At 45.8% G+C, this 15,441-nt stretch overlaps 1 protein-coding gene across 1 annotated transcript in view; it reads right to left on the bottom strand.

Moving 5' to 3' along the window:
• Positions 1-15,166, bottom strand: part of SESTD1 (SEC14 and spectrin domain containing 1) — a 183,620-nt gene extending 168,454 nt beyond the window's left edge. Inside the window, exon 1 of the mRNA XM_040357653.1 lies at positions 15,084-15,166. The gene's annotated coding sequence lies outside the window, so the exon portion shown is untranslated. The remainder of the gene's footprint in view (positions 1-15,083) is intronic.
• Positions 15,167-15,441: the final 275 nt, after the last annotated feature.

The raw sequence follows: 15,441 nt of genomic DNA, 5'->3' as shown, positions 1-15,441 counted from the left end.
TCCTGCGTGATCACGTCAGGCCGTGCCGGCCGGTAATTGAGGCCGCGGCCTTCTGCAGGCCTATGCTTCCTTCCCCAGTCGCCAGGTCCCTAATTCTAGTCGCAATTGCGCCCTGATTTCGTCAAACCCTGCCCTAGAGAATAAAATGGTGGTTATATATTATCTCACACCGTATTTGCGCAGCGGTCTTTCAAATGCAATTCTTTGGGAAAAAATGACTTGGGGGGAGGTAAACAGTTAGCCCCGATTTTTTTTTTTTGTATAATGTGAAAAATTTTACGCTGCGGGAATCGTGATCTTTATTCCAAGCAAAATAAATAAAGATTCTCATTTTGGCCAGAATCGTGCAGCCCTAATGTATATGCATTTGCCTACATTTAGCAGGATACACGCATAAAAATACTCATCACAGACGCAGATTTGCCAGTTTTAATTATACAGGTTTTCCGCTGCAGACTAGTAAAAAAAATTATAAATAATAATAAAAGACTGCAAATCCCAGATCTAAATACAGCATTAGTTAAATCCATCCACAAACCCTAGCAGAGCCCTGCGTTGTAGTAAAGACCTGCCAAAGGTCCTGAATTCCCCCTCCCCCTCTATCCAAAGCCAAGAAAAGGTTTTGGCTGGATGTATACTTTATATTTTCCACATAAAAGTATCAGGCTGTACAAAAAGAAACCTCTGAATCATTCTGGTGACACAGTCACAACAATGACACGGCTAGACACTGAAGTGGTGACAAGGGACCAAAAAAGGCGTTGAATAAACACGCCACACTGAAGTACTCACACAAGGAATCCAGGAACTTCCGATTGTGCCAATAACAGAATCCACTTGTCTCACCCCAAAGAATGTCATTGCACAACAATCCCTCATCACCTTGTCACAATTTTATATCCGACACTGGTACGATTTGACATGTCAAATCGGCGGCTATTGCCTGCAATGGCGCCGTCGGTGCGCCGCTGAATATGTGGCGCCGCTGCACTGATTTCAAAAAGTCGTTTCTGTAATACTTTTTGCAATTTCGGGCTGCGATTTACATTGACATCTGTGCAAAAACTTGCAGATGTCTCTGTAATCGCGGCCAAAATCGCAGCTGACAAGCGGGAGTGAAATTGCGCGAGTTCAGCTGAACTCACACAGCTTCATTCCCGCAGCCCAGTGTGAACCTGGGCTTAAAGGGGTTGTAAAGGTTAGTTGTTTATATTTCTAAATAGGTTCCTTTAAAGCGGTTGTGAGAAATTCAGACAAAGAAAAAAAAACATTTAGAAGGGAAATCGAAGGAAAAGGTAAGTGAACCAACAATCCACTAGCTTAAAGGAACCTATTTAGAAAATAAAAAACAAATCTTTACAACCCCTTTAATCCTAAACTTTGGGATACTAGTTAGACTGAAGCATTGGACTGAAGCATATCACATTAATAAATAATTGTTCCTCTCGTAAAATAGTTTGATACTGAAAACCGGAATGACAACTAAAGGCAATGCAAGGAGAAAAAGAATGGGGGAGGGGGACAGCATACTGTAGATGTAGCTGCGATGGAAAAGCCGGGGGGGGGGGGGGGGGGTTGGCGGATCGGTAATCATATTACCACGCTCGTGTGCTTATTACATTCAGACACGTTTTATCACAAGAGATTTCTCTTATTGTGAAGCATTCTTCACTAGCGGGTCAATATTTGCTGTATCAGCCCTAAAAAATAAAATAAGTCTCTTTAACCGGAAATATCCTAAAAGCCGCACAGAGGATCAGCTGACCGATTGGCTAATCTCATAAGGCAAAGAAACAGTAGAAATCAGTGACCCAGAGAAGCCAGATTACCAACAGTCAGCTGTCAGGGCAATGAAAGGTGATTTCTGATTGGACGGTAGATAAACCCAACAAAAATTTAATATATTGTGACTTACCAATCATTAGATGTGGTGGCTGCAGTAGTTCTTTTTTTTCACTTGGTGATCCGGCCAGTAAACACTTCACTTCATTAGGCCCCTTTCACATGATTGGCCCGCTCTGATCTGCCTGCCCGTTTTTCAGGTGGATCAGAGCGGGCCACCCATTGACTTCTATGGGCAGGCGATGTCAGTGGAGATGTGTCCGCTGACACCCCCCTGCCATCAGATCCGCTCAAAACAGACGGATGGCGATACGTTCGCCATCTGTCCAGCGGATCGGATGAAAATGGACAGGCTATTCGTTTTCATCTGATCTCCCCATAGAGAACAGTGGGGCTCTGACAGGTCCGTCCTTGCACAGTGAGCGGAGACGGACCTGTCAGCACCTGCTCATCGGAGATCAGCTAGCGAAGTCCGACCAACAGATCTGCTCTGTGTGAACTCAGCCTAAAACTCGCCATAAATTATACAATTTTCTTGTTCAATTTCCTTTAGAATTACCTTCAACCATGTAGAGCAAGGGTCTGCCTGATTGCATACAAATTGAAAGTGTCTAGAATTGAGCTAGCATTGTAAGTCTGGGGAGAGGTGAATCTTACGCTGGGTACGCACATACATTTATTTTTCACTCAGCCGAGAAGGAGGTGGATGTAGGAATCCCCCGTTGCATCCCCTGGCAGGACACTGTATTCCAACAGGTTACATCCCCTGGCAGGACACTGTATTCCAACAGGTTACATCCCCTGGCAGGACACTGTATTCCAACAGGTTACATCCCCTGGCAGGACACTGTATTCCAACAGGTTACATCCCCTGGCAGGACACTGTATTCCAACAGGTCACATCCCCTGGCAGGACACTGTATTCCAACAGGTTACATCCCCTGGCAGGACACTGTATTCCAACAGGTTACATCCCCTGGCAGGACACTGTATTCCAACAGGTTACATCCCCTGGCAGGACACTGTATTCCAACAGGTCACATCCCCTGGCAGGACACTGTATTCCAACAGGTTACATCCCCTGGCAGGACACTGTATTCCAACAGGTTACATCCCCTGGCAGGACACTGTATTCCAACAGGTCACATCCCCTGGCAGGACACTGTATTCCAACAGGTCACATCCCCTGGCAGGACACTGTATTCCAACAGGTCACATCCCCTGGCAGGACACTGTATTCCAACAGGTCACATCCCCTGGCAGGACACTGTATTCCAACAGGTTACATCCCCTGGCAGGACACTGTATCCCAACAGGTTACATCCCCTGGCAGGACACTGTATCCCAACAGGTTACATCTCCTGGCAGGACACTGTATTCCACCAGGTTACATCCCCTGGCAGGACACTGTATCCCAACAGGTTACATCCCCTGGCAGGACACTGTATCCCAACAGGTTACATCCCCTGGCAGGACACTGTATCCCAACAGGGACTGTGCTCTGTCAGAATACACTGATCAGACCTTATAAAGACAGGTGTGTGCCTTTTCAAATCATGTCCAATCAACTGAATTTACCACAGGTGGACTCCAATCAAGTCGTAGAAACATCTCATAGATGATCAGTGGAAACAGGATGTACCTGAGCTCAGTTTTGAGTGTCATGGCAAAGGCTGTGAATATTTATGTACATATGATTTTGGTATAAGGCTGTAAAATAAAATGTGGAAAAAGTGAAGCGATGTGAATAATTTCTGGATTCACTGTATTATTGCCGATGAATATAACCGCTAGCAATCATCACGGTGTTCTCCCAACAAGAATGGCTCCCCCTGCTGGAAGAACACAATACCTCTGCAGGAGGGTTTCCCCACCCACACTGTGTTAATGGGGGAATTAAGTGATTTTTTTTCCTTCCACCCATGGTAGACGGTAGAGCTGCACAGATAATCGTTAAAAAATCGTGATCTCGATTCAACCCCCCTGACGATCTCCAATGCAGAGATTGCCGATTCTTTCATATAAGAAGTGGAAAGACTTATCTGCTCACTCAACTGTCAAAAAAAAAAATCTGGGCAGTCTGCCAAGTTCTTAACAGGAAACTTTGTAACTAACGCTTTCTTCTTAGATCAAAGGGATAAACTTCTTTGTGTAAAGAAAAAATCTGGGCAGTCTTCCAAGTTTGTAATAAGGGCCCTTTCACACTGGGGCATTTTTCAAGCGCTTTAGCGTTAAAAAAAGCGCCTGTAAAACGCCTGAAAGAAGCTGCATCTGCAATCCCAATGTGAAAGCTCGAGTGCTTTCACACTAAAGCGCCTGAAAAACACCCCAGTGTGAAAGTGGTCTTAGCGTTAAAAAAAAGCGCCTGAAAGAAGCTGCATCTGCAATCCCAATGTGAAAGCCTGAGTGCTTTCACACTGAGGCGCTGAGCTGGCAGGGCGTCAAAAAAAGTCCTGCATGCAGCTTCTTTGCAGCGCTTTAGGAGCGTTTAATACACCGCTCCTAAAGCCCCCTTCCTATTGAGGAAGTTTTTTTTAAGGCCAAAGCGCCTGAAAAGCGCCTCAGTGTGAAAGGGGTCTTAGCAGCGCTTTACCAGTGTTTTTCGGGCGCTGGCAGTGTGAAAGGCCTCTGAAAGCACTTGGGCTTTCACATTGGGATTGCAGATGAGGCTTCTTTCAGGCGCTTTACAGGCTTTTTTTAAACGCCAAAGCGCCTAAAAAACGCCCGAAAAACGCCCCAGTGTGAAAGGGGTCTAAGATGAAACATTGTAACGAACTTCCTTCTTAGAGTAAATGTCTGTGTGTAAATTCAGGTAGTTTAACCACTTAGTCCCCATGTACACAGGACGCTGTTAAACTTGCGTTCAGAGGCAGTTGGACACTTTTTTCAACTGCCCTTGAACACATTCAATGTTATCCTATGTGGCCATGTACATGGTCTTGTTTATTGCCATTTATATGCATATGTGTTTAACCTTGTTTTTCTGAAAGCAAAAAAATTAGTTCAGACGCCAAAGATTTCCACGTTTCAGACGCAAAACGCGGCACCAGCGTTTACGTTTATAAGCATTTTTAAAGGTGACCTATTTTTTTGCATTAGAAATCTTAAAAATGATAGCACAATGATGAAAAAACATTTAAAAAATAACTGCTTGCATTGCATTGTGGACAATCCACAACTTGTGGCAGGTGATGTGGTCAGGTGACGTGGCAAGTGGACAATCCACAACTTGCGGCAGGTGACGTGGCAAGTGGACAATCCACAACTTGCGGCAGGTGACGTGGCAAGTGGACAATCCACAACTTACGGCAGGTGATGTGGCCAGGTGACGTGGCAAGTGGACAATCCACAACTTGCGGCAGGTGACGTGGCAAGTGGACAATCCACAACTTGCGGCAGGTGACGTGGCAAGTGGACAATCCACAACTTACGGCAGGTGATGTGGCCAGGTGACGTGGCAAGTGGACAATCCACAACTTGCGGCAGGTGACGTGGCAAGTGGACAATCCACAACTTGCGGCAGGTGACGTGGCAAGTGGACAATCCACAACTTACGGCAGGTGATGTGGCCAGGTGACGTGGCAAGTGGACAATCCACAACTTGCGGCAGGTGACGTGGCAAGTGGACAATCCACAACTTGCGGCAGGTGGACAATCCACAACTTGCGGCAAGTGGACGTGGTTCAGCAGAGTTTGCGCCACCATCCCGTGTACATGGGGCCTTAGTCCAAATCTTTTTCGAACACTTGTTTGTCAAGTTAAAATCAATATTTTTTGCTAGAAAATTACTTGGAGACATATATATATACCGTATTTTCCGGCGTATAAGACGACCCGGCGTATAAGACGACCCCCTAATTTTCCAGGAAAAATTTTGGTTTTGGGATATACTCACTGTATAAGACTACCCCCTTCTTACTGTCTTTCTGGAAGCTGAGGGGGAGCCAGAACCGCTGACAGAAACAGTCTTTTTCAAATCTCACTGTGCCATTACATTCCTCACTGTGCCATTACATTACATGCCCAGACTGTGCCATTACATGCCCCCACATTGCCACTGTGCCATTACATGCCCCCACATTGCCACTGTGCCATTACATGCCCCCCACATTGCCATCACTTGCCCCCACTGTGCCTGTACTTGTTGCCCCTAGTGCAATAACACTCACTTTTTTCCCCAGCGCTGACAGTCCCCCATGCTGCGATCGCGAGCGTGTATTGATTTCAAAGCCGCGCCTTCACTGCAGAGTGTTCTGTGATAGGAGGAACAAAAATCTTCCCAGCAGCGCCTCTGTTATGTTTTCCGCCTATCACGGACGTCTTCTCATCTCGTCCGAGGATGAGAAGGCATCTGTGATAGGAGGAACAAAGAACAGAGGCGCTGCTGGGAAGATTTTTGTTCCTCCTATCACAGAACACTCTGCAGTGAAGGCGCGGCTTTGAAATCAATACACGCTCGCGATCGCAGCATGGGGGTCTGTCAGCGCTGGGGAAAAAAGTGAGTACTTAGCGTATACCCGGCGTATAAGACGACCCCCGACTTTGGATGCATTTTTTTGCATCCAGAAAGTCGTCTTATACGCCGGAAAATACGGTATATTTTTTTTTTAGCAGAGACCCTAGGGAATAAAATGGCAATTGCTGCAAAATTTTATGTCACACTGTATTTGCCCAGCTGTCTTTCAAATGCAATTTTTTGGGAAAAAAAAGAAAAGAAATGGTTTTAATGTGAAAGATGTTACGCCGCGAGAATCGTGATCTATCTTCTAAGTAAAAAAATCATGATTCGCATTTTAGCCAGAATCATGCAGCTCTAATAGACGGAAAGAAATGGATTCATCTATGGTCTGCCTTAGCTGGCCATACACAGAGCAATATGATCAATTAGCATTTATAAAAAAACCTGTAGGCTGCCATGGCTGACTTCTTAAAATGCCAATTACCTGTCTCTGGCTTTACTACTTTCTGAGTCAATGACCAGAAATAAGCAGGCAACATGTAAAGTCAGATCTCCACACTGGACACCCACTCCAGCCAAGCAGGCAGCATTTTCAGGTCATAATTGGCAGCCTCCATAATTCTCCCTATACAGGTTCCCAAGAACCCAGAGCTGCCCATATCCTGCCATGTCACAAAGAAAGCCTAAACCAAGAAAAATAAGGACTGATTGCCATGGCCGACCCCCTTCTGAAGATGCTAGTTTCCTGGCTGTGATGCTCCTCCATTGGCTGCAATTCTCTCACAGTTATTAACGAGGAACAAGCATGCAGTACCAGAAACGAGAACTTCATCAGTTCCAGGCCAGTGACTCAGACTACTGGAGCCAGATGATGAGCACAGGACAAGCACTCCACACCTCAGTACAGGATTACATTAAACACCAGCTAAAGGTCTCTGGCTCTGACAGGCACAATCCTGAACACTGGGAGGGAATATCAGATGCACAAGATTAGAGTAACTCCATTGTATTTGACACCTAGTCCCAGTTCACATTGCATGCAGCTTTGAAATTATGCTACTTCAGCTGATTTCATGTGCGGCTTTCCGACATCAGTGCGACTTCATGCCCAGATTTCTATGCGGGCCGTGCATGAAATCGGCAAAAACAATGTGGAAACCTTTAAAAAAAAAAAAAAATCGGTGCAAGTTGGAGTCGCACCCATATGAACGGTTACATAGCCAGAAATAAGGTGCGACTTGTCATTGGACTTTGATCAATCACATAACAAGGTGCTTAAAGTGATTGTAAATGTTCACCTTCTAAAACAACTCATCCATTAACCACTTAAGACCCGGACCAAAATGCAGCTAAAGGACCAGGCCCCTTTTTGCAAATCGGGACTGCGTCGCTTAAACTGACAATTGCGCGGTCGTGCGACGTGGCTCCCAAACAAAAGTGGCGTCCTTTTTTTCCCACAAACAGAGCTTTCTTTTGGTGGTATTTGATCATCTCTGCGGTTTTTATTTTTTGCGCTATAAACAAAAACAGAGCGACAATTTTGAAGAAAATTACTTTTTGCTATAATAAATATCCCCCAAAAATATATATAAAAAAAATAATTTTTCCTCAGTTTAGGCCGATACGTATTCTTCTACCTATTTTTGGTAAAAAATATAAAAATAGCAATAAGCGTTTATCGGTTGGCTTGCACAAAATGTATAGCGTTTACAAAATAGGGGATAGTTTTATTGCATTTTTATCAATTTTTTTTTTTTTTACTACTAATGGTGGCGATCAGCGATTTTTTTTCATGACTGCGACATTATGGCGGACACTTCGGACAATTTTGACACATTTTTGGGACCACTGTCATTTTCACAGCAAACAATGCATTGTTTATTGTGAAAATGACAATTGCAGTTTGGGAGTTAACCACAAGGGGGGCTGATGGGGTTATGTGTGACCTGAAGTGTGTTTACAACTGTAGGGGGGTGTGGCTGTAGGTGTGACGTCATCAATTGTGTCTCCCTATAAAAGGGAAGACACGATCGATGCTGCCGCCACAGTGAAGAACGGGGAAGCCGTGTTAACACGCCGCTCTCCCCGTTCTTCAGCTCCGGGGGCCGATCACGGGACTCCAGCGGCGATCAGGTCCGTGGGTCCCGCAGTCACAACCCACGGCTGGGCACTTAAAGAGGATGCACAGGTACGTGCTTGTGCCCAGCCGTGCCATTCTGCCGACGTACATGTGCAGGAGGCGGTCCTTAAGTGGTTAAAGTGATTGTAAACGTTCACCTTCTAAAACAACTCAGCCATTAACATAGAAATGAAAGGCATAATTGAATTGTGACTGTACTGTCTTTCCTGATGTAAAGCGCTGCGCAAACTGTTGGCGCTGTATAAATCCTGTATAATAATTATATTTTTTATATATATATATATATATATATATATATATATATATATATATATATATATATATATATATATATATATATATATATAAAAAAATACACACCTTCCCCCCCCCCCCCTAATTTTTTTTTTTTAAGCGATCACATTCCCCCTGTTCTCAGCTGCATACAGGCCGGGGGAGGAGAAGCAGCAGCACACTGAGCTTGCCAGTCAATGGCTGTGCAGGAGAGGCCTCAGGACAAGTTTGATCATTAGAGGAGAGCAGGCTGAGTTTCCAGCATAGCTAGAGAACTGACCACAGTGCGCTCTCTTGCTTAGTGTGGTCAGTTTTTAATACAAAACCAGAGGAACTGACCGATCACCAGAGATTTCACACAAAGGAAGCAATACAAAGAGAACATGATATTTCCTTATACAAAGACATGGTATAGCAAGAACAGATTAGAAATATGAAATGTTGAGGTGACATGTTTTATAAGCTGGTAATACATAAATTGAAATTCGATCATTCAGCAGGGACCAGGCAAGTTCCGATCCATGTATGACCACCCTGGTTGTATAGAAATTGATCTACTGATTGCCTTCTGTACATCCCTCCTGTGGGGTTTTCCCCGCAGCTCTGATCAGTACTCAGCTCAGCAGGAAGGATTCCCCACATTGGGTGTGTGGACGGGGGAATCCATTTGGGTTTTTTTTGTAACCCACCGGATTCCATGGGCTGCTTCAGCTCCCCAGACCAAGCTTACAGGATCACTTACCTTCACAATAACTTGATTACTCATTTTCAGTCTGACAAATAGGATCAGCACAGGTTCGCATTCCTAGTCCTCTGCTACAGGAAACCTTCCATGCCAAACAGCCTCACCCCTTGGCCCTGTACCCACATGTCACATGGGGAGCAGTGTCTGTCCGTCTGTCTCTGAGCAGCTGCTGAACCCCAACTGACAGCAATGAGACTTCCTGCACAGAACATGTCCTTCCCCATGTGGGTACACCTGACCCTCACATAGGGCACCGAATAATACACTCCAAGTGAACGAGATCTAAAGTGGTTGTAAACCCTCCATGTACCCAGTGAAGTGACCGGCCTCAGGTGATATAAAGGAGGATTTGTTTCATCTCTGTGTAAGTTGTACCTGTTTACCTGCTGCCCTCTCTACATCCAAAGTCTAGAATTTATAAAGCTTGTCTAAAGCCTCGTACACACGATCAGTCCATCCAATGAGAACGGTCTGAAGGACAGTTGTCCTAGGTTAACCGATGAAGCTGACTGATGGTCCGTCGCGCCTACACACCATTGGTTAAAAAAACGATTGTGTCAGAACGCGGTGACGTAAAACACAACGACGTGCTGAAAAAAAAACAATTTCACTTCTTCCAAGCATGCGTCGACTTGATTCTGAGCATGCGCGGGTTTTTAACCGATGGTTTTGCATACTAACCATCGGTTTTGACCTATCGGTTAGGAATCCATCGGTTAAATTTTAAAGCAAGTTGGCTTTTTTTAAACCGAAGGTTAAATAACCGATGGCGCCCACACATGATCGGTTTGGACCATTCTCATCGGTTTAACCGATCGTGTGTAAGCGGCCTTAGAGTTAAAAAAAAAAAGAAGGGGGGGGGGATAGAGAGCTGAAGTTATACTCAGTGAGGAGAGTTCTGAGAGCTGATTGGAGGGAAGAGACACCCCCCTTCACTCAGAAACAGAGATGAGGGGGTCAATCAGCTGGAGGTCCCTCCCCTGTCACCTTTCTCTCTTGGTGTCAGGAGAACTTGTCAGGACGTGACTCATGCTGATAGCAGAGGAACAAAGCAGCAGACAGAAATTACACTTACCCCCCCCCCCCCCACACCCCATTCACATTGGAGAGACTTGTCATGCAATCTGACAGGTCAAAAATCACATGACAATCGCAGCCTATTGCCAGCAATCGCTGTTCAAATCGGTGCAACACTGACTTTGTGGTGCCGCATTAAGTTGGAAATGTAGCACAATACTGTTTGGGAGTGACTTGAATAGACATTTGGGCATGAAGCCGCACAGATGTCTTCAAAGTCGCACTGAGATGTGGCTTAGAAATCGTGCGATTTCTGAAGTCGCAATTTCAAAGCCCTAGTGACCTAGTCAATGTGAACGGGAGCTTAGTGCTGTGGATTGAGACAAGTACACTCTATAGAAGGATATACTTTGTTCACATTTCATGTCTGAGGTTTACAAAACACTTTAAGCCATGGGTCTTCAAACTACGGCCCTCCAGTTGTTCAGGAACTACAATTCCCATCATGCCTAGCCATGTCTGTGAATGTCAGTGTGTTACAATGCCTCATGGGATGTGTAGTTCTACAACAGCTGGAGGGCCGTAGTTTGAGGATCCCTGCTTTAAGCCCTAAGGCAGCGCGATTTCAAAGCCGCACATCAGTGCCATTCGCACTGCCCATTTCATTGCGACTTCATTTAACCACTTCCGGACCGCCGCATGTACATTTACGTCGGCAGAATGGCACGGACAGGCACATTGGGGTACCTGTACGTCCCTGCCTAGACGTGGGTCGGGGGTCTGATCGGGACCCCCCCCCCCCCCCGTACATGCGGCGGTTCCCGTGGCTTCAGGAGCGATCCGGGACGAGGGCGCGGCTATTCGTTTCTAGCCGCCCCGGAGCTGAAGAACGGGGAGAGCCGTATGTAAACACGGCTTCCCCGTGCTTCACTGTGGCGGCTGCATCGATCGAGTGATCCCTTTTATAGGGAGACTCGATCGATGACGTCAGACCTACAGCCACACCCCCCTACAGTTGTAAACACACACTAGGTGAAACATAACCCCTTCAGCGCCCCCTGTGGTTAACTCCCAAACTGCAACTGTCATTTTCACAATAAACAAAGCAATTTAAATGCATTTTTTGCTGTGAAAATGACAATGGTCCCAAAAATGTGTCAAAATTGTCCGAAGTGTCCGCCATAATGTCGCAGTCACTAAAAAAATCGCTGATCGCCGCCATTAGTAGTAAAAGAAAAAAAATTAATAAAAATATCCCCTATTTTGTAAACGCTATAAATTTTGCGCAAACCAATCGATAAACGCTTATTGCGATTTGTTTTACCAAAAATAGGTAGAAGAATACGTATCGGCCTAAACTGAGGAAAAAAAAAAATTATATATGTTTTTGGGGGATATTTATTATAGCAAAAAGTAAAAAATATTGCATTTTTTTCAAAATTGTCGCTCTATTTTTGTTTATAGCGCAAAAAATAAAAACCGCAGAGGTGATCAAATACCACCAAAAGAAAGCTCTATTTGCGGGGAAAAAAGGACACCAATTTTGTTTGGGAGCCACGTCGCACGACCGCGCAATTGTCTGTTAAAGCGACGCAGTGCCGAATTGTGAAAACCCCTTGGGTCATTTAGCAGCATATTGGTCCGGTCCTTAAGTGGTTAACAAACGTCTATGTAAGTTGCAATGAAATCGCTAAAAAGTAGTGCGGGAACCTTTTTCACAATTGCTGCAACGCGATTCACGGTGATATGAACGGTTCTATTGCTGGCCATGGGGTGCAACTTGTCATGCGATATGACAGCTCAAAAATCGCATTACAGGTGGCACCTGTGAGAATGGGGGAGGGGGGGTACAGCTTGATGTGTACCCTAAAGGTGGCCATACACACGTTTGATAGATGTCTTTATTAATCGATCACTCCTGATATAAATGATCAATCAATAGCCTATTCGATCGCTATGACACACATGATGCAGCCGATTTGTATCATCAGTTGGAAGATATGATTGTTAGAAATCTCATAACCCGACAGATCAAAGCCCCATCAGATTCCTGGACAACGCATGTCGGTGCTGCTGATACAACCCAATCCATCATTTTCCATCCCGATGATGGACATTGAATGTAAACGATCACCTTCTAAAACAACCCATTCACTTTGAAATAGAAATGAAAACAAAACATTTTTGTAAAGATATAAAAAAAAAAAAACAACACATATTCTAAATACTGTTTTCCCCTTTATTAGAAGTGATCCCATTCCCTCTGTTCTCAGCAGCAAAAGATCTGGGGAGGAGAAGCAGCAGCACGCCGAATGGCTGTACAAGGGGGGGGGGGGCGTATCAGGACAAGTCTGATTATTGGAGGAGAGCATACCGAGTTCCCAGCATAGCTAAAGATCTGACCACGATGTGCTCTCCTGCATAGTGTGGTCAGTTTTTAATAGGAAAGCAGAGGGACTGTCAGGAACGCCAGGGATTTCACACAAGGGAATTAATAAAAATGCAATAAAACTATCCCCTATTTTGTAAACACTATAAATTTTGCGCAAACCAACCGATAAACGCTTATTGCGATTTTTTTTTACCAAAAATAGGTAGAAGAATACGTATCGGCCTAAACTGAGGAAAAAAATCTTTTTTTTATACATTTTTGGGATATTTATTACAGCAAAAAATATTGATTTTATTTTCAAAATTGTCGGTGTATTTTTGTTTATAGCGCAAAAAATAAAAACCGCAGAGGTGATCAAATACCACCAAAATAAAGCTCTATTTGTGGGGAAAAAAGGACGCCAATTTTGTTTGGGAGCCACGTCGCACGACTGCGCAATTGTCTGTTAAAGCGACGCAGTGCCAAATCGCAAAAACTGGTCGGATCCTTTAGCTGCCTAAAGGTCCGGGTCTTAAAGGGGTGGTTCACCCTAAAAACGACTTTTTTTTATTACACTGCCCCCCCACATTACAATACGATTAAGGCTATTTTTTTTTGATGCTGTACATACCTTTGTACGGCATATTCACGCGTGGCATCCGGCTTGCGAGTCCCGCTGGAGTGGGCGTTCCTAACATGTCTGTGATTGACGTTTGACCAAAAACGAGCTCCCCCGTCGCGTAAGCCGCGTCACGGTTGGCGAAAGGAGCCGAACGGCGAGTCGGCGCTATACTGCGCATGCGCATCGCCGTTCGGCTCCTTTCGCCAATCGTGACGCGGCTTACGCGACGGGGGGAGCTTGTTTTTGGGCAAAACGTCAATCACAGACATGTGAGGAACGCCCACTCCTGCGGGACTCGCAACGGGTGAATATGCTGTACAAAGGTATGTACAGCATCAAAAAAATAATAATAGCCTTAATCGGATTGTAATGTGGGGGGCCAGTGTAATAAGAAAAAGTCGTTTTTAGGGTGAACCACCGCTTTAAGTGGTTAAATGCGATCTAGATGGAGTCCAAATTGATTGGAAGGAGGTTTTGCCAATTTGATTGCTTTGACTGAATCGCACGTTGATTGGATGACAAGCGAAGTGTATGTGGCCACCATTACTGACCAATCTCCAGCTACCAAATACATATGTAATATGAGGATCTACCCGAACTAGCCGATCATCTATATCCAATCAGGCAGAGCCTTTCACTACACCGATGTTGGTAGATACGGGTCCCCATACACATTACAATCTTTAGATTCACCCAAACCCATGTAATACGGTGGACTGCCGAAACCAACCAATCAGGCTATTGTACTACATTGATGTTGGCGGTACCAAGTGCTGGCTGACACTATTGGGACTTGAGTTGCACAGAGTCGCTCGCATGACACGGGAAAACACATTATATCCAAAGGTGCCGATCTCATCAATGCGACAGCGCGGAGCAACACTGGACGAGGCTCCAGGGCTACTTTGCTGCGATTTGTTGCCAAAGAATAAGCGAAGACGCATCAAAGTCGCACTCCACCACATGCATGGTGTAGAGAGAAGGAGATTGTACAATCAGATTGTAACGTGTATGGGGAGCTTTATAACACCACACTGTGGTCACAAAGGGGTTAATCTCTCTCCAAAAGCAGAAAGACGAGCAGAATTTCAAGGGGTTAAAATCTGTCCCAACCAATCACCAGCAACACACAATGACTGTGCACCAATACAACCAATCCTGGGCCATACACTGTACAATATCATACAAGACTGGAGCAGCTGTGCATTGTAATCAATCAGCTTTTAGCTTCTTCAGTCATCCTTTGAAAGCTGGAATCTGATTGGCTGCCAGGCACAGTTGCCCCAGTCTTAGTACCCCTCCGCCCCCCGTGTATGGTGCAAACATCTCCACCAATGTATAGAGAGGTGTGGAGGGGAGGGGCTATGACTGGTTGCTATGGGTTACCACACTCGGCACATCCCCCATAGACCGGCCTGTGAGCCCCGCACCGCACACAGCGCTCTGACATTGCAGTCCGCTCCATGGAGCACATGCAGCATCCATAGAGGCAGCCGTCCCTCCCCCTCCTCCGTACACCGGGCTACAGACCCGCATCCCCCCGCACACAGAGACCCTCATAGCCCGGATCCCCTCCCCCTCCATACCCCTATATACACACATACTCATCCTCACCAATATTTACAGCATCGGCCGCGGTCACTCCGCATACGTTCCACACTTCCTGTTGCGTCCCCTCCCCACTACTCTCCGGCCCCCCCTCTCCTCAAAACCACGCCCCCGAGAGGCCGGCCGCCGGAGTAGACTGGGCGGGCGTCCGAGAGCTGATTGGCCGCGACACCTCCACGTGTGCACTTCGCCCCATGTCTGCCCCGCCCCCCAGGGAGACTGGGACCTTGACTCCTTGGCAACCGCAGACATGGAAACAATGAAAGTGATGCGGTCGGGAGGGAATTGGGTAGAGAGGGGCGTGTCCGGGCTGGATGTGTGTGACGGGATCGGAGCGCTGCGAGACCCATTCTCCTTCTTCCCT

Source organism: Rana temporaria, chromosome 6 (assembly GCF_905171775.1).
Source record: "Rana temporaria chromosome 6, aRanTem1.1, whole genome shotgun sequence".
NCBI lineage: Eukaryota > Metazoa > Chordata > Amphibia > Anura > Ranidae > Rana > Rana temporaria.
The sequence above is the reverse complement of the archived record's forward strand: the minus strand, read 5'-3'. Positions and strand labels throughout refer to the sequence as shown.